Genomic DNA, 20,458 nt, shown 5'->3' with positions numbered 1-20,458 from the left:
TATACGAAATATCCAAACTACTTGTAATATTTATGTAATAAGCAAACGAATTTCTAGGTTCAATTTTGTATTATTATATAATTCGAAAGATACAAATACAAATTAAGTATCCGTAGATTCATTTTTTAATAATTGTACAATTTTACGTTAAATAGGATAACTGGATGATTCTTAATCTACAAAATTTACCTGCAGAATTTTTTCAATGTCACTATCAACTTTCTTTCTATCGTGTAAGATCGCTACTGATAGATGAGGTTCAATTATTCAGGAGGAACCACGTAATATTTTGTTTACACTGTTTCTTTGATTAATGTTTGATTAGAGTGCAGTATAGCGCTCAATTGAGGTACAGTAGAACCTTGATTGTCCGAGCTAATCATCACGCATGCTGAAACTCTGTTCTCATAGTTCCCATTTCTTTCATTCGAAAAATATCCTTTACTCTTTCTAACTATTTTACAAATATTAATATTAGACACACAGGAACAACAGGTTTTTGAGTAAGGATTTAACGATCTCTGTTCATTTCTACTCTCGTTTTCCTCTTTCTTACGCATACTTATTCTTAATTTTCCCACTAATCAACATTCCGATAATCGATCCTTCCATTAATCAAGGTTCCATTGTAGCAGAAATATTTTCCCAGTAATTCGAGCATTTGCAACCTCGATAAAAATTTATTTCCGATTACATGAACATATCTAGCAGATGCTGTGGCTGGCAAAAGTACTAGCACAGAAAATAACATTTTAAAACGTTTCGTGTAACGCATGTAAATATAATAATATATAAAATATAATAAAAAATACTGCGATAAGCGTTCGAATACGTTCATGAACCACTGTCATTTCATCAATTTCCTCTACTCTTTGTTCCGTCTAGTTGACCGATTCCACAAATAAAAGCGGCTCGAATATCGCGGCCCAATTTCTTCTCGACACCGTACGCGAAACGTTGACCCAGTCACGTGGCACGCAGTAATCTTTCTTTTTCCGAGTTCTTCAACTCGTTATCGAGAGCTGCTGTCCCGACCTTCAATCATAGTTGTCGTTTCGTATTGAACTGCACGGTTTTATCGCAGAGAGCAATGCCGCGACTGAAAATTACAACGGGCCGCGGCGACGAAGTGCGTTTCCACGACGAACACCGCGATAACGATTTCAGCTCTTCGGCGCCGGTCACCGCGATAACCGAGCGATTTTTGCCAGTAGCCGCGTAATTGCTTCTAATTTTACGCGGATTCATCGACGATCGTTGTCGCCGCGATTCTTTCTCTGCTCGTTGAACGCGAGTCTGCAGACACGCTGCGTGATTTATACTTTACGCGTCCTACGTAATGATAAATTCCGAGACACGGAACGCGCGACCGCCTCTCGCAAGACTAATTACCGGCCTATCTCGAGAACCAGTTAGCCGATCGTAACATGGCTATTCCTATTCTATTATTAAGCATAATAACTGGTAGCTCGATAACGTTTCTCTCTTCTGTCTGGCTGTTACCAGCGCGCGCTACACGCGTATCGTCCAAATTATTAATCATCTACTCGTTTCGTGCTCTATTTGCGAGCTAGAATTCCAGAATCGCTGAAACCTGTTTGATTTTCAGCGTAGCTTCGCGCTTTAACTTACGTGCAACGTTTCCATCTTTGTTTATGTTTTGTTATTTCTGGATTTCTTTTTTTTTTGTTTTTTGTACTATTTATATTTTAATGTTTGTGGATATTAATATTATTCGTATTCTAATATTTTGAACGCTAAAACTCGATAATACGTTATTATCGGTTATAATGTTAGCAGGTGTCACTGGATATCGGTTGTTATTGGTAATAATGTTACTAGAAGTGGCGGCTTGCCCTTAAAAGCCCTTGCTTTACTATCGCCGATATTAAATTTATATATATTTATCTGGAAACCGTCATTTTCTCATTTGCAATACGATACCGGTCGATAGAGTTTTATATAATAATTACCCTTATTAATGATATTATTTTTTCAAACTGTATTGATCTTTTCTAGTAGGTCGTCCGAAAAGTTTCTTTCGTTTTATAAGGAAATAATGGATTCACAATATTTTCTGTTTTAATAATGATAATTTTATATAATAATAATTTTAATAATTAATTTTAATAATAATAACAAAATAATAATTTTATCGAATTACGTATGATCCATTTTGTTTTATCAAAATAAAGATCACAACGTTCGACAGATTAGGTTTCATATTTGTATAAAGATGCGTCGTTGTAAAAGACGTGTCTGGAAGAGAAGGACACTTTCCAGACAACCTAATACTTTCGTTGCTACAACCGCACCGTTGTAGATTCTTACGAGCCACTGGTTACTAGATATCATTGGATAATATTAACGAACGGTATCGCTTGCACCTGCTTCATTTTGTTATTTATCGTATTTATCATATTTGTTATTTATTATATTTTTCAGTTATAAATGTTCAATTTTTCAGTTCAAAATAAATGTGCAAAATCTATTTAAATTGGATCCCAGTTTTACGTTTTAATTTACACGTAACGTTTCGATATTTGTTATTGATTCTATCGCGATATTTTGAAATCTGTATATTACTTATATTTCGACATTTTTAAATTTTCATGTTACAACTTGATGATACATTCTTTGTTACTGTTGACATCGTTAGATATTACCAAATGTTATTAGTGTTTCTACAGTTAAATTTCTACAGTTATTTCAATATATTATTTGCATTTAAAAAATTTTTTTCAAGCTTCATCGCCTCTATAACCGGATATGGTTATCCTGATTATACGTATTGGTAGAGTTCGAAACCAATCTGAAAACGTACGTAGAAATTGTAAATCGTTTGCCGCAAATAGCGTGTAAAAAATTGTACACGAATGGTATAGGAAAATAAAAAATTAATCGTTTTGAATATGTAAAAGCGTAGATATCTCTGTGATAAATATTTTAAAGCTTATATTTTCTGATTTGTCACAAATTTTACTGATATAATCGACAGCGATCACGATACTAATGAAGCTTAAAAAACTTTCGTATAACGCGTGTTTAAAAATTTCTGTTTTCGACACGATTTTTGATGCTTTCTATCAAAATTGTTTTTCAGATTGGATTAACGAACACTTTTTACATTTGCGCTACGGATCAATTAAAAAAATTGCACTTTGTTTACGCTAAAATTTGCACATTGTGTTTGCTAAAGCGAGCTCGCACACGATAGCAGGAAAAAGAGAAATTTTCAGAAGTTGATCCACTGTTGCTGTAAAGTAACTTAAAAAGTCACAAGAATGCATGAAAAAGAGCGAAAAAACCCAATACGAATAACAATAGTGGCAATGCTATTCCACGATATTCGCTACAACCTGCTGCAAACGAAAAACTAAACCACAGCGTTGTACTTGTTGCATCAAAGGAATTAAAATTTCATCGAACAATATACCAATCAAAGGAACAAAGGATACGTTTGAAAAAGAACTAGAGGAACGCGTGTTAATTTCCAAAAATCCGGTGAATATACAAGAAAGGTAAAGGTAAATGGATAAATGTGATGAATATTTTCAAGTAAAATTTAAAACGTTGCGCACGATTGTTCTTCCACGAGAAGATATTTCGTTACTTTTTTTATACATTTCCTCTTTATACAGTTTATTGTAAGTATCATATTTGAAATAACTGCGAAAAAATTCTCTTCATTCTGAATTCACTGGATAACACAAACTGTACTTTTAATGCTTCCACGTTTTACCCTTATCATAAATCCCGCACAGCTTTATTATAGCCGTTACAATACGTTACTCAAACTTGTCATAAACAGTTGTTTTATTTTAGCTTTTGCGATAAAGATCACGCGAGAAGTTTCACGCAATTACCTGGTGCTTGCAAAAATAATACCAGAATAGAGTATCGTACGAATAAAATCTATACAATATCTATACCTATAGAACGATATTAGCTATATATTCTATATATATATATAGAAATTGCAATATCGTTATAGTGCAATGGCAAGTGATATAATACATTGACAAGTACATTGCCAATTACGTTTATTAGGAAACTAACACAAAGTTGAGTGAAATATTGAAACTAAATTCTTTTGTTCAGTGTTCTTGATAGTATGCTGTGTTTTGTGTTCACGAAATGTCAGAACGAAGTGCCACGTGTTATCAAAAATACCATCGAAATCTGAAGAACTACAAATATTTCATCCAAAAGACATCGTGAAAGTTCAAAAAAATTTCTTTATTCGATTATGAAAAAAAAAATATCGAAAAAATCGAACCGAGATACCATCCTTCTTTTCCGAAATCAACAATTTATTAATTGTTAGAACGTTAATTTTACGCGAACTGCAGTGGTTAGAAAAAGTATTTACACGTTATATTATAACATATTGTATCGTAACATTTAATATATCAACCCCTTGATGTGCGATTTAATTGAGATTAATTATTACCATTATTTATTTAAATTATAGTCAGCCAGGCGAGTCAGATTCAGACTTGTTTGAAGCCAAAGGATTAATGTAGTAATCGAACGTATAATTATATTTAATATCTATATATTATAACGTATCATAACATTCACATATTATCTAATTAATTATGTCCGAGTTTATTAAATTCCATATTATTAGATGCTAGTGTACCTAATTTCATATGGCTCCAAAAATTTGATAATACGAAAATATGTATATGTATATGTAGAGCCTGATAAAGAAGTGAAATACAATCCACCGAGGTCAAAGATGAAGCTGATTTTCAGCATGGAGAGAGTATTTATATCTGACGATGAAGAAACGTCACTTAATGTTTGTCCTCTTTTTTTTACATCAATAAACCACGAGTCGAATTTAACTTAAATTTGTTTAGCTAGAAAACGATTAAAAATTATTTTTATACCCACCCATGACCCCAGTATTTGCTTTTCGTCTCGAAACATTCATAAAAATCATTTTAATCGCTTCTCCTGATTCTCCCAAAATTTCGCTTAAGGATGCTTTCCGCTCATCTTCATCTCGTGATTAATCTTCCTCGGCGTCTCTCCTCTTTGTACAGGCTATTTCACAACACGTGGTAGCCGCTTCAGGCGACACAAAAACAATAGACAAAATTCATATCACAAATACGCGTCCTATCTGACCCTGCTTCAAACTTATGACCAATTTTGTGTTTCGATAACGCGCAACTTCTTATCTTCACGGAAGATGTTCCAAACGACCATCCACGATCTGCGTGCAGGCCTTTACAATCGTCGTGTCGAAGAATTTCGCGATTTTACAAAAAATTCATTATGCATGGAATGATGTTCTAGTCATTTCGAACACCTTCAATAAAGATAAGTTGTCGGACTACTGTAACGCAAAAGTGTCTGTAACTTTGAAACAACGTCAAACACGACACATATTCGCACGAACATTTTTCATCTTTCCTTTTTTGTGTTCCTTGCTCACTCCCGATATGGTTGGTCCCACGTGTTATGAAACAACCTGTATAAGTCTCTTTCAAGTGTTCAGTTCCACGCTTATATATCAGACAGGTGGGAAAAAATTCATCAAAAAGTAAGAACAGGTGCGAGCACTTTTTCCAGCCACTGTACTTACAAGCGGAACGATTGGTGCGAATTTAACGACAGCTCGTTGACCTAGGACGCAACATTAATGAAAGCGTTTAATCTAGTTTATGGCAATACAGATGGCGATAATTTTGTTAAGGCAAGAGCTGTCAACGGCTCGCCATTGTCGACGCGAAACAATCGACGATATTCTATAGCCGATCTCGAGAAGCGTTTCCGATGGGAAATCGATGGCTGACGTACCGTTCGAAACTTTCGACGGGTTCTCGATTACCGGCGATCAACCGGATTGAGATACGAAAGAAATTGAATTAACGATCAGCCGATCGGATGCGCGACGGCGGAAACGCTGCACTGAGAGGCTTAAAACGAATATATAGGAATATATATAGTCTATATATAGACGGCCGACTCATCGCGTCGCGTTCAAAACTTTCAATCAAGTTCAACGAAAGGAAGCTTGTAATTCGCGAGCGGAACTGCAAGATCGAAATGCACCGTCCCTAGAGCCATATCGCTGCGCTTCCAGGAAGAAGACAGAACGAGGAAGGAAAGCTCGAGTTTGCCTGCATCTTTACCTTTACGTTCGTCCGAAGAATCTCTTAACTTCCGGTTGACGTACTACGCCGAACAGAAAGTAAGAGTTGAATTTCCAATTATGCGCTCCGAATCGCATGGTGCAAGTTTAGCGTAAGTTTTTCCGCTTGAATATCCCGTCGTTTCATCTGCTTCTCCTCCGTTAGTTTTTTAAATACCCGAGAGTAACAGGAGCCTCGAAATTGAAGTTCCACCCTCAACCAGCCAGGAGATGAATTTGATTTGAAGATTGGAAGAGAACGATAATTGTTTTTCAATGGTCGCTGACGGTAGATTTAGAGAAGTTCTGAACGCGACGAGTTCTGAACTCGTTGCGGCGTATTAAGAGTTCCAGCAGATCGATAGTTATGCGTATCCCTTGGACGAGGAACAAGGGGACACGGATGAAAGAAGAATACGTGATCCTTGTAAATCCTTAACGCTTTTCTTCCAACTTTGCTTTTATGACCGACAGAAATAACATAAGGTAGCCGTTGCTGCTCTGACACGTAAGAAATTCCATCTGGTTGATCGTTTTGTTGCCTGAATAGAGCAATTTTAGTACACGAGAGACGTTTATCCCTGGTTTAACGGTGTATACGCGATGTAATAAAAATGGAGCTTTTGCACCAAATGCACTGCGCTTTATTTTAATCTGCTCGAGTAGAGTGAAAGGTACAATGTTAGGCCGCGTTCTAAAACCTTACAAATCTTCTAAAACGAATAACGTTATGTCGTTTCATAAATTATCGCCTTTTGAGTGTTTCAGACAATGGATTACGACAGTAATTTTATAGGAAAAAAAGAAATATTGGGTTGGCAACTAAGTGATTGCGGATTTTGTCATTACCACCTAATGTCCAAAGTGTTCAGACATTTCTAACTAATTATGTGTCAGTAATTGATCGGTTACATATTTTCCTCGTCATTTCTTTGTCATTACCACCTAATGACAAATTCCACGATCACTTAGTTGCCAACCCAATAAAAAAGTTAATGGAGAAATGACCAGGAAAATATGTAACGGATCAATTACTGACACGTAATTAGTTAGAAATGTCTGGATTCTTTGGTCAGACGCTGCAGATTTACAGCATGTAAATTTAACCAAAGTGTAGAAATTAATGATAAATTAGCAACTGTAAGAAACGCTACACGATTGGAATGTAGAAATGAAACGATCAATATTTTCTGTATCATTAAATATATTCAGATATTATCGATAACGCCAATGTTTGTATACTTTCAATACACAAATATGTATTTGTAGAAATGTATGTTATAGTAAATAGTTATATTTGTATGCAACATAGTCCTCTAGGATTTAGATTTCATTTCCTAGGATCAGTTTTATTATTGCATATTGCCTTCCAAAAATCTATTTGATCAGATTAAATTACTTTAGTTAAATGAATTAATTATAATACCCTTTTAAACGTAATTATGGTGATTGTGAAGAATAAGATCATTGCAATTTGATTCATCCGCAATTTCTCACGAGAAATTTTATCATATTGATTCATCGTATCATAGTAATAATTGAGAATAGTAGCAAGTAGAAATTATTAACCTTCGATGTTTAAAGGTGATATGTATTTATGATAGCACGAACAATAACCTGTTACAGTGTGATAAACTTATTTTCCTGATATTTTCTTAACACGATCATACTAACTCACGTTTAAAGAAATGTTTATAAAAACACTGATAAAAGTCTTTAGAAATATTTGTAAAATCGTGCACCCATATAAAAAAATATACGAAATATCCCACGTTATACGAAATTTTTCATGCCATGTAGACGTAAAAAGTGAGAACTACATCTCTTTATCAATTTTTAACTATCTTATTCTAAATATTCATAAAAGCGACAATCTAAAAACAAAAAAAAAAAAAAAAAAGAACGTACGAAATAGTCCCCACATACAATATTTCCTATACTAAATCAAGAGTTTTCCTAAAAGCTATCGTTAACTGTTTCGTTATAAACATTCGCAAAAGCATTTTCTTATTTGAAAAACATTTTATACCATATTTTTAATACTAAACCAGAAACTGTATAAACATATCATTGGTAGGGTATAAAAAAAATATAAATAAAGGCTACGCTTTTTCCACTTTTAGAAGGCATCATCGTCGAAGTCGTATCTCAATAGAAAGACCACTCATGCAGAAAAAGTGATATTTTTATTTCGTCATTCAGATTCATCCGTATGTCACAGATCTTTGAATTGACATTTAAATGGGGCAACGAATCAACGTAAAATAACAGAGCTGCGTGCACGCGTCAAGCAACGCACGAAGGCGGCACGAATAGTTTCGCGGTGCAATATAGGGGAAATCCAATATCCTCGATACCCACAGGAATCATAGCTAGGTCCCTAGTCCCGTCGGGTCTAAATGCAATCGAGAAAAGAAAGAAGGAATCACGACTATTTATAATAAACACGGTTTATACAATTCTTGTATTTACTTGAGCGAATCGTCTTTCCTTCGATTAACTATCACTATCAAAACGTAGTCTTACGTCGTGATAGAATTTCTAAACCTATTGCACATGAGAATACAGAACGTTCCACGTTGAAACATTCAATCCTCGTTTAAGTTTAGGGACAGATATTAAATTTGTTCGATCAAAAAAAAAAAAAAAAAAAAAGAGCGAAAAGTCTACGAATAACTAAGGGTTTAGCGATAAGAATTTACAGCTCGCAAATAAGTTGTCTTTACCGATAAGAAATTATTTACAAAATGGAAAGAAATACGCGTATAGAGATATTTGCAATATTCTAGAAAGTCTTACGTTGCTTCTCGCATACGGTGGCTGGCAAAAGTATTCGTACGTTAACTAAAACGCTCTTATATTTATATCGTGTTATGTAAAAAATTTTGAAATTTCATTAGCGCTGTAACGAGACTTTCACGATTATGTTGGCAAAATTTGTAGCCAGTCCGAAAGTATATACGCAAGTTACAAGATATTTATTACGAGCTTGTTATTTAGTACAAAATTGATGTACAGTGTGAATAATCGCTCTAAGTAGACAACAAGCGTGAAAAATGATCGCACTGAATACCGCGAAACCTCGCAATAAACCTATTAACATCGCGGATTGCCTGTTTAAACAGTTTTGTGATCTCTGCAAAATGCAGGTACTGATGTAATTTCGCTGTCGTACACTTGTTGCAATTAATAATTAGGAATTTTATATTTCCATTTCTTCTTAACGTATATTTCACTACGTATATTTGTTCCAAATATCTTACAACTACCGTATACATTTCCAGAATCGTTTAAAATTCGATCGATATAGTCACGATAGTCGTCATTACAGCGTTAGTGAAACTTCAAAATGTTTCGTACAATGCAAATAATATTTCAAAATGTTTCGTATACTGCAAATAATATTTCAAAACGTTTCGAAACAATTATTAATATATCAATAAAAAAATTTTGCTATATGTGTACGTCGAATACTTTTGTAGTTTCTGCAAAATATATGTAGATACTTGTACTTTTCTCTTTTTGCAGATTTGCAAAATTGCAATTTTTTTGCAATTTTCCAGAACTCTTTTTTGTACATTTTCAGAATCGTTTAAAATTTCGAAACAATATAATCATGATAGTTGTAGCTTACTAATAAAATTTCAAAATGTTTCGTATAATATACGTAATACGTTCATAAAGGATGTCGACGTATGTATGGATACTTTCAGTTACTGGTCAACATGAAAGATAGTAACTGCACTAAATTGTACGGAATAAAACTGTATTAAAATTCGGATATTATGGTGCAATGATTCACTTTGTTGAGATTAACAAGTGTAATTTAGTCATTCTATGTCACTTGTACTTTTTTATTTTATTCTAATAGTGCAAATTGTATATCTTGTTTGCGATCTTATTTCCAAAATCTTATCTGTGATCGATTTTCAACGTTTTGCAGTATGTATTTTCTTTACGCCGTGTCGAAAATAATCTGAGGGCTTCGTGTATAATAATTAATCTACAGATTTTTATGCATTCATAATAAGTTAGATGCACAATGATATGCAAAGTGTACGTAGAATGTAAAAATATATAAAAATTCCAGAATAAATTTCTCGTTATAATATTTAGAGAACGATACAGAATTTTTATTTATTTTCCAGACTTCATAAAAATACGAATTTCCACAAAAATCGGCAATTTAACAATAATTTTTATTCTCAATTCGCCATACGAGACTAAAGAATTTTAAAGACTTTAAATATAATGTAAAAGGAAATATCGATACGAATTATGTATAAAATAATATAGATATTACTAAGTTTTTATAAATTACTTTGTTTGTAAATTATAGTAGTTTCTAAATAAATAAAAGCCGATGGAAGAATCGATGAATAAAAAAAACTGAGAACCATAACAAAGTTTAATAAAATTACGATATTGTCGAATTAATAAATAGAAATTCGAATGACTAATTCTTGTTGTTTGTGCAACAGTCTCTACTCCCGATTGCATAGAAATAGTGAGAAATAAGTTTGAACAACGAACACGACGTGGTGAAATCATATTTCTATTTAATTAACTTGTAGGAAATTTTTGTTATCCGAGTACGAACGTTATTGTTGTTCTTAGAAAAATTCTACAGCTGCTTACAAATTTATGTAAAAATATACAAAACCAACTGTGCCACGCTATTCTGTAATTTTTCTCACAGTATACAAATCATTAAAAATTATCAACAATTGTCATCATAATTAAGAATGAATAATGAACCGTCGACATACATATATCAATTATTTATTTGCGAACACGAAGCTACGTGCATTACGAAGAAAATTTTATCGTTGATTGAACCATTAACATTTTTTTATTCTTTAACAATTCCCATGGTGTTTTCAACACTGGATTATTCATTCCACGTTTTAAGATATGCCGTGCAAAAATCGTTTCAAATGTGTGACGAATTATATTAAAACATAAATTCAAAAAAATAAAATAATCGTTAAAATACGAAAGTATCGAAACATATGTATTTTTTAATATTTACTTATATTTTAATACACTTTATAACATATTTAATACTATTTTTGTGTAATATTATTTTAAAATATGTAAATACAAATTAAAATGTACAAAGTAACTAAATATATCATATTAAAATATACCTCGTAAGATCTGCTTATTCAACAACCACAACGAACAATAGTAAAAGCGGAAAAATAAAAAGCAGTCTATTTTCCAATTAGTTTCAGCCTACCAATTTCTAATAGAAGAGAAAGCATAGTCTCAAACGTATTACTTCGTGTCGCGTTCAATACACAATTAAACGATCAATAAGCGAATCCTGGAAAATCGCAGGAACGCGAAAAGTCATACCCGTTTCCTACGATTAATGGATGGAAGAGCACATTTCGTTCACTTCGCGACGTACACGTTCAACGAACAGTTTCACGAATTTCTTGAAAATCGGTTAAGAAGAGAAAATTAAAAGCCGAATGCGGCGTTCCGTAGATCATTTTCGGCTTCCGTATTTCATTTCGACAGCGGAGGAACGAGCTAATTAATGTGACGAGTTGGCAGTGCGCGGTATTACCCACGTTGCAGCAAGAATGGTTTATTCCAAACACGCAACGCAACGCGATATCACGCGAATGGTGCACGGTTGATCGTTAACCTCTGACGTTAACTTAACAGGTACGGGAGAAGCGAAACGTTCGTAAGATGCGGAAAACGGATAGTCGAACTATTTCGGTACGCATGATCTTCGCTTGTTTGAAGAATTGCTACGTTAATACGTAAATTGTGACGAAATGTGACGTTTTCGGTGTATGAATCACTGTTTGAGCGTACAGCTTGGCCGTGAGCAACAGTGAAGCAAAGTAAATTCTCAAAGGTCAAAAATAATGCGTTTTCGACGAAGCAATTCGGAAGAAAAAAAAGGAAAAGAAGAGAAGAGAAGAGGAGGAACACGATACCTTCGATACTTTCGCTTTTGCGTTTACCTTGTATGCTATCGATTTACTTGACCGCCACGACTCGAAACTGCATAATTGATCGTCGTTCTTTGCAATGTCGTTATCATCGAGAAGGATTAAACGCCTGTATCCCGCGAACACTTCTCTGCCAGTTCAGTCGAACTATAACTTTCCAATCTCTTTAATTCCTTAATCAGCCTTATCAATCTTCTTATTTTCCGCATCTGTCACTTTATTGCCGCACTTATCTGTTCCGTGGAGCGAGACACCGCCAAATCCCCGTTCCAACGAATCACTATCTAACCCTAACCGCGCGGAAAGAATAACGTAACTTCGAATGGTATCGTTTGCCCGTAATCTCCTACTAATCTGGAGATCGCGTATCACACTGTAATCTTCAACCCCACAGCGAAGCGTGCGTAATATTCGTAACGTGGTAATTGCTGGAGGACCCGACTAACGAATGCGGCGAAGGACGAGACAGAGATTATGGAGGCAACCACCGCGAAACACTCGCAACCGCAACGAACGACAACACTCACTTCTCCTATCGCGTCTGTCGATTTTCACCGTCCTTGTCCCGCCAAAACGAGCGCCAACCGAGAGCACGATAAAGAGAGGCGGATATGAGAAAGATAAAATTGAACGCTTACCTCGAAAATTAGAAAGCGATCGTGCAATTCCTTTCCGATGGGTCCAAGGTCCTCTCGTCACAGATAAAAATCTTCTGCCGGAGACAGAGGCGACGAAGAAGAAAAAGAAGAAGAAGAAAATCGAAGGAACGACTCCAAGTAAACAGGCGTTTTAGTCGACAGCGGCTACGGGGGAGATTTTCGTTTATCGATTTGCTTGATCCTGACAAAGCGAGTTCCGATCCTTTGCAGACAGCCGATAGTGTACGATGTTTGCTGGAACGCAGCTCGATTACTATTGTATTCGGGTGGAAGATAACCGAACTGTTTCTTCCACGGATAACAGGTGGTACGCAGGAGTTCCTCACCGTGCAGAGTGCTAACGACGTGTGACGTTGAGGGCTCGGTGCGAGAGGGCTTTTATAGCCGACCGTGCCGGCTCGGCTCGACTACGCTCGACACGACTTGCCATAGAGAGGAGCTGTTGGCCCTACAAACCGATTTGTCCCTTCGCCCGTTTCCACACTCACCTCCCCTTTGACCCTTGATCCTCTTCGATCAGGATTAAGGACCCGGTGCTGAAATTAACAGCCGCTCGATGATAATTGACTTGTTAAATGGTCGACGTCTCGTCCACGCGATATTTCCATATTAACATTTCATTTCGATATAATTGTGCTACAATCATAGAAACAATCGACCGCTAGATATTTACGTATTTATGGCAAATCTAACGTTACGAGAATGTGGGAAATACGCGTACTTAGACTGACTGTATCATAGTGAAAAAGTATCTGTAAGTGAGCATTCCTTTTTTGCAATGAAACGCTTTTTTATTAGGTTCTATTGTTTCACTCGTGCAACGTCAAATTTTTCCGATCGTACGGAAATATCGTTAAACAATAGAGAATTTATTATAGCTGCATGAATTTATTATATAGCATCTAATTAAGTATAAGGTGCAACGATAAGTAGAGTGGTGGAGAGACGCTTTTTGCAGTCACTGTAATGTGCAAAGTAAGCGTGCAAAGTATTCAAAATATATTATCGATTATAACGTGACATCTAACGAGTCAGACAAATTTTTGCTTTGGTTCTTTTTCTTCGATTGCGTTCATAGAAATGTAAATTCGCGTAAACAGTCGCTGTCTAGCAATTGTAATTAAGCTTTGTGGTTCTTAACTTCCCAATTTTTATTAAGATCAGAATAATTGCTTCTATCAATTTTTGCATTTATTATTATTTCAAGTTTTTACGTGAAAGTCGATGCACAATCGATCGGGTTAATATTCGGACACATTACAATCTCTGTGTTTGTTGCTTCGTATACAACAAAGGGTGATTTAAATATCGCGTTGCTTATTCTACGAGAATGTTGTAACTCGAAAATGCGTAAACAATTCCTTCCTAATAGTAACGATTAATTGTATAATTCGTTTTAACGAAAAAGATATTGTCTTTGTTTCTTAAATTCCACGTGGACTTTTACTTTTCTTCTAATATTTCTATGATTAATAGCAATAATTTAGCAATTTCATAATAACTTCTACCCTTTTTCCACGATACATCCGAAATTGTCTTTTACGAAACCCAGTATTCTTTCCTTTTCTCGACGTGTTAAATTTCTTGGTACAATACAAAGATATTGACGTCAATTTCTCTTCTGCTGTTAATTATACTAAATAATTATACGAAATAAATCTATTTCGTAGCGCATATTGTTTTCAAGAATCGCTAGATTGACGAACGTGGAACGGATATTTTTCCTTTTTTATTAAATTATAATATATTTGCTATTATCATACCTTATATTAAAAACGAGCAAGTGTCTAAATATTATATTTCTGAACGACGGCGAACGTAAAATTTACAAACATAAAAACAGACATTTTTTCAATCTTCCTACCAATGTTCGAGTATTTTCAAACTTGAAGATTTATAACGAATGTACAAAATTCTGACTCGACTCGAACGCTTCATTTGCAACTATTTATTACACAATTAAATTTGAATTTATAATTGTTTATTACATTATTGAGTTTCGTTTTTTCAATTCTGTTTTATTATTGTGAGAGAAGAATTGCAAGTTTAGTTGCAATTTCATTTGTCATTACTTCTTCCTCCACTAAAAATATTATTCTCTTTTTTAAGAAATTGAAGTATTTGTAGCAATGCGATAAATTATGATATATAATTATTTTTAATTACAGAAATTTTTTTGCGTTCCTGATTTGTTTAACAGGTTTCATAAATTATGGTCGTTTATCTATCCCCACTCCAAAGATATATTAAATATCTTTTAATATTTTTCGTTACTATTTTGTTCTTCATCTGGATGGCACATCTTCGTAAATTTTAGAGAAAATGATATATTTATAACACGTTCTTTCTTTCAAATTGTAGACATTTGTCCATGTTTTTACTTTATTTAGTGGTTTGTACTTCTCCAATAAACGAGTCACATAATCTTCGAATCGTTCTACCAATTTTCAAATATCTTCAAACCCGAAGATTTTCAACGGATATTACGAGTGAAATGCGATTAGAATATTTCGTTTGCAATTATCTCTCAATCACTGTACAGGATTGAATCTTCTTTTTTAATTCTGTTTTTCGCGCGGTGGACTTGTACAAGATGTCTATTATACTAATAGAGTTTTCATGTTTTGATGAAACGTTATGCGTTACTTTATCCGTGTTTTTCAACAATTTTCCCTTCGCGCAACTTTTATGCCACTTTCACGCACTACTTTGCTGTTTCGTACTTAATGGATTAAATTATCCCCAATCTTCCTTTTTCTCGAAGAACCGTGTATCTATTTATTGGCTAAAAATGTTAACAAGTCACTGTTCACTTTACTTTGTTAGATATGCGTATCGATAATAACAGAAAAATTAATAAATCGCAATATAAATGTTAACACTTAACGAGAAACATTGTATAATTTTCTGACCGAAAGGATAATTTTTTTGGAAGTATTTAAACCTGGAAATTCGAGTTCTATCTATCGGAAAGTACAGAAATCGATAAAAGATGTTTGCCCTCTAACGAGGTTTAACCTTCTCATTTATTTTGTTATAAAAGTGTTTGCCTCTGTTACAAACAGTTTGAACGAAGTTTAATGAAATTTTACTGCGTAATCCTTTTGTGCAAATGCTTTTATTTGTCATTGATCTCATTAGTACATTATTTCTCGATTCTATCGGAGATGGCCAATAGCAAATTTCGATTGTTTGTTTACCGTTCCACATTTACCTTTATTCCATTTCGCATCGTTACACAAACTCGCGGTTTATCGTCACATTATGGTAGCGATCGGTTATTGTATTCGATAAAATAACTGTTAAGCGTAATTTAGAGAGTACGAAGCACTTGTTATCGATCAGTAATTAGTATATAAATAGTAATTTATAAATGTAAAAAAGTAGCTTACATTCTTCTAGTAGAGTTCAATGTAATAGTACGATATACGTAGACTTATAAATTCTTATAAAATTGTAACAAACTTCCTATAATATCAAACTTAATTTTTGTAGATTGGTTTTAATATGCTACGCATTCTCTTGAATGAAAATATATGAAATATCATACGTAACAGAATGAACAGAATACTTGAATGAAAATTCGACTTTTCAAAGATCACGTGCATAAGACACTTAGTACCGTTCATAAAAATCTATACGTAATTGAAACGTTTCAGAATATGTTGAACCCAATCAAACATATTCCTGTTGCAACAGCACTCACGACTGACATAATCTATCGTGACAGTAAACGAGCGTCTAACTTTAATTTCACGTAATTTCTAAATCACGTTACGCATGATGAATCTGTAATTTAACTATTTGCATGCTGTACACATTAACCGGTAGCGCTTATTATGAAAATCCAACATCTGTCCTGGCATGGAACTTTCGCTAATGAAGTTAATTGAGAAGTCTCGCCTATTACAGGATAACCGATTAATTATATCTGAAAAAGAGATTCATTTAGAGTTATATCAAACACGTATGGGAATTCAGAGTCCCTGAAACGTATGAAATATTATCGATATTTGCCAAAATCTTGTACAACGATTCATAATCAAAATACATTGGTGTTACACCGTTTTCGAGTATCTCCATGCTTTGATCGATTCGTAATAGCTGTAATTGATACTGAATTAAAACCAGCACTAGTCGTCTCTTTATGTCAACAAGTCATTACAAAATTTAATGCATCGATTTTAAATGTACCACTGTTTCAATTAACCGTGGCAGTTTCGTTACTGCTTTTTAACAATCTTCCTTATCTAACGTAACATTAGAGATTCTAATTTCCTCATTGCAAAATAATTTCAATCCAATTTAAATGAATTTCTACCAAACAGTTTTTACAGTAATTAAAAAGGAAATCAATTTTACTGTATCATTGCATATTACTATAGATATACCGTTGTAATGATAACAGACAATGACAGTAATATTTGGACACCATATAGACACCAAGAAACTTTTTTAAAATTGGACCAAACGACTTGAGTTTTTTCCAGAAGTTAGAAGGATTATTTCGCTGGACGAAAAATTGTTGAAAAAAATTGCAGATGGTCGGATTGGCGAAGAAAATAGCGAAGGTTGTCTTTTACAACTTTTCTCTTTATCGTTGCCCGTAATGAACATTTAAATAGTACGTTTCGTAGGTTTGTGGATAATTTATGCAACTTTTAATTTCGTCTGTACGTTTTAATTGACAGAACAAACTGCTGTATGATGCGGATTTAATTTATGCACATCCCATATACTTTAACGTGTATCAGACGCAATTACTATTAAAGCTTCCAGTTGATCGTCATCCTTTTAGTCATTTAACATTTTTCATCCTCGTATTTCCAGACGTCGATTTTCATAGTAACCGAAGGTTATATTTATTTATCGTGTATCTCTTCTTCCAAAACTTTGTATTTATTCAAATTCGTATTTTCACGAAGATATCTAAAGAAAGGAAATCTAGTTTTATTTTTTATTTATTTCACTCGCTAAATATTGCAACGACTACTTTCGTCATTTTATATATCCTTGCGTATTGTGTGCTTTCTGTGCATTTTCGTATCTTTAAATTTCTCCTTCAAATACATAAAAATTCGTAATTTAGTAGTAGTAGATGGATCTACGGTGTTTCGTAAGAAACGAATAACGTTACTTTAATTTTTATACACACAGCAAACCATAGAAAAACTATGAGAAGACGACAAAAATGGAGCAACGAAGTTTCCATACAGAGAGACGACGAAAAAATTGAGGCTATAGCATCCATAGAAACAACAAACTACCTAACTTGAAATATTCCACTGTCGATAGAAAGAGTCATTGCACAGGGAAAATTAGCTAAAAAGAAATTAGGTTGGTCAACGACGGTGGAACATGCACTGAAATGTAAAATAGAAGGGAGCGTAGCATGTCAATTATGCAACACCGAAGAAACAGAAAATAGAGAACACATACTAAGCGACGGCACAATGTACATAGAACTCGAATCAATCGCATTGAGAAACAAGGAAAGGAAAGAGATAATAACGATAAAAATCGAGAAACAAATATGCAACTGGCGAAGCTCGCAAAGAGAAGCACAAAGTTGAGAGCTTTCCGCTTGGACGAATAGAGGAACAAAATATCAAAGACTCACACATACCAGCTATGTAATAAACTGCATAGCTATAGTTTTCGACCAGCAATTTGAAGCAATTTTTCATTCTTTCCATATTTTTGTCTAAATTTTGCTTTGCTTGAAAAAAAGCTACGATAACATGTAGCAACGTTGGATGATATTCAAGAAACTTGGAAGAACATAGGAAAATTTTTCGGATCTTTTTACAGCACAAAAACCTACAAAAATCTGTGATGAAAATAAGATTGCAAACGAAGGGTTAAGATTCAGCTTTAAGGAATAGACCAAGTATACCAAGTACTAATGTACTATGTATACTATGCAAAATGTATCAAAGGTGCACAATAGCGCAGATACTCGAGAAATTGTAACAGGTATAGGCTCCAGCTAAAGCTAATAATACAGTAAACAAATATAATACAATACAGTACAATGCTTTAATTTTTATGTCAATTCGACTTCGTTAATTCAGAATGGACAGTGTACAGGGTGGAGCAGATGAAGTTCAGAAGCTATTCTCTTCGAGGTCATTGCAAATATCACATTGAAATTTTCAGATGTTGAATATTGCAGAGGAGCTAACATTGTAGGTTGTAAGACGTTGTAGGGGTGAAATTCTTAGAGATGACATTTTTTGTTATAGGATGGCATATTAATTTTTCAATACTACATATTCTGCTTTAAAAATTATTTTATTAAATAGCATCAATTGCGTCGCTGAGCTTTTTAAATTGCGTTATTTACGTTAATTGCGATGTTAGTATGAGTGAATGGACTTTGCTTTCTTCTCTTTTTTTTTTTTTTTTTTTTTTTTGGATAGGTGCCAATGTAGAGTGTTCATGATTGGAGAAAATAAATTAGGCGAAATCACAAACACTCTGCAGTCGCACCTATGTTTCATTGTCAGTTGTTACTCAGCTGCGGCTTTCAGTCGTCAAACAGTGCGTAGAAAAAATCATTATTCTTAATAATCATACGCGTAGGAACAATAAATTCCTCTGAATAAATCCGATTATATACGCACGGTACTTGTCACGTTGGTTAGTCATCTGCACCGTGGAATGAAGATCAGAAAATACGTCAACACGCTAAGATGACGAATGATGTTGTAACATCTATTTTATGAATTCAGCTTATCGTACAAAAATGAACGAGGAGCGGATACTATTTTTAGCACTAATCCGTTGCGGTAATAAATCATAGTGATAGTATGTAAAGCATCTCGTTTCACAGTTAATCGAGTAAAATGCGCGGCAATGTGCATTCAAAAATCGTACGCTTTATTTCGATAAAGAAATATGGATTTCCAATAATTGAATGGAAAACGTATTGTTAATAATAAATCAATTTTATCGCAGTTCTACGATTAACCGCGTGGAAGGAAGTGAGCGATTTGAAATTTCATATAGAATTGAAACGAAGTTTAACATGTTCAATGCGTCTCGGATAGGAATTGTCATGTAGCTTTATGATATACACGCTACATCGACTCGCGTCTAACGCAGAACTCAAATCAAAATTTGAGACGAGATTTTTAACAAATTAGAACCGAGCAATTTAATCTCGAGATTCTTTCAACCAATTTTGAAATATTTGAGATGTTACTCAAGATATTTGCCATTTTTATTGATGCAATTGATCCTTATTTTTTTTTTAATAGCAGTTATTTGTTTCTTTAATTTTTCTCGGCGATTACAAGAGATGTTCTTTAAATGATTAACATGTAGCGGCACATGAGCTAGAGTTATCAACGAGTATCTATCACTTACCAACGAGTTATCAGCGATTATATTAGCGATTATACACTGTCTTTAACGAATCCGTTATTACGAACGATTATTGTCTGTATTAATTTATTTATCATTTTTCAGATATATTTGACGGTTACAACAGCGAGTTATCTCATCATTTAAACAATAACTTAACCAAACATCCTCTACAAACATATAAACGATATACGAATGATATAATATAAGTGACTAATACTAAGAAAAATGGGTATACATTCGCACAATAAGTCAAATTTTTCGTCTTTTGCAGAAAATCAATTTTCAGATATATTATCAACAATATG

At 34.0% G+C, this 20,458-nt stretch overlaps 1 protein-coding gene across 1 annotated transcript in view; it reads right to left on the bottom strand.

The window, feature by feature from the left end:
* The window catches only part of Dh44 (corticotropin-releasing diuretic hormone 44), a 78,376-nt gene extending 65,231 nt beyond the window's left edge, over positions 1-13,145 (bottom strand). Inside the window, exon 1 of the mRNA XM_069111042.1 lies at positions 12,762-13,145. The gene's annotated coding sequence lies outside the window, so the exon portion shown is untranslated. The remainder of the gene's footprint in view (positions 1-12,761) is intronic.
* Between the last annotated feature and the right edge of the window lie 7,313 nt (positions 13,146-20,458).

Source organism: Bombus flavifrons, chromosome 4 (assembly GCF_040668555.2).
Source record: "Bombus flavifrons isolate JBK064 chromosome 4, iyBomFlav1_principal, whole genome shotgun sequence".
NCBI classification, from domain to species: Eukaryota; Metazoa; Arthropoda; class Insecta; order Hymenoptera; family Apidae; genus Bombus; species Bombus flavifrons.
Note: the sequence above shows the minus strand (reverse complement) of the source record. Positions and strands in the feature narration are given on the sequence as shown.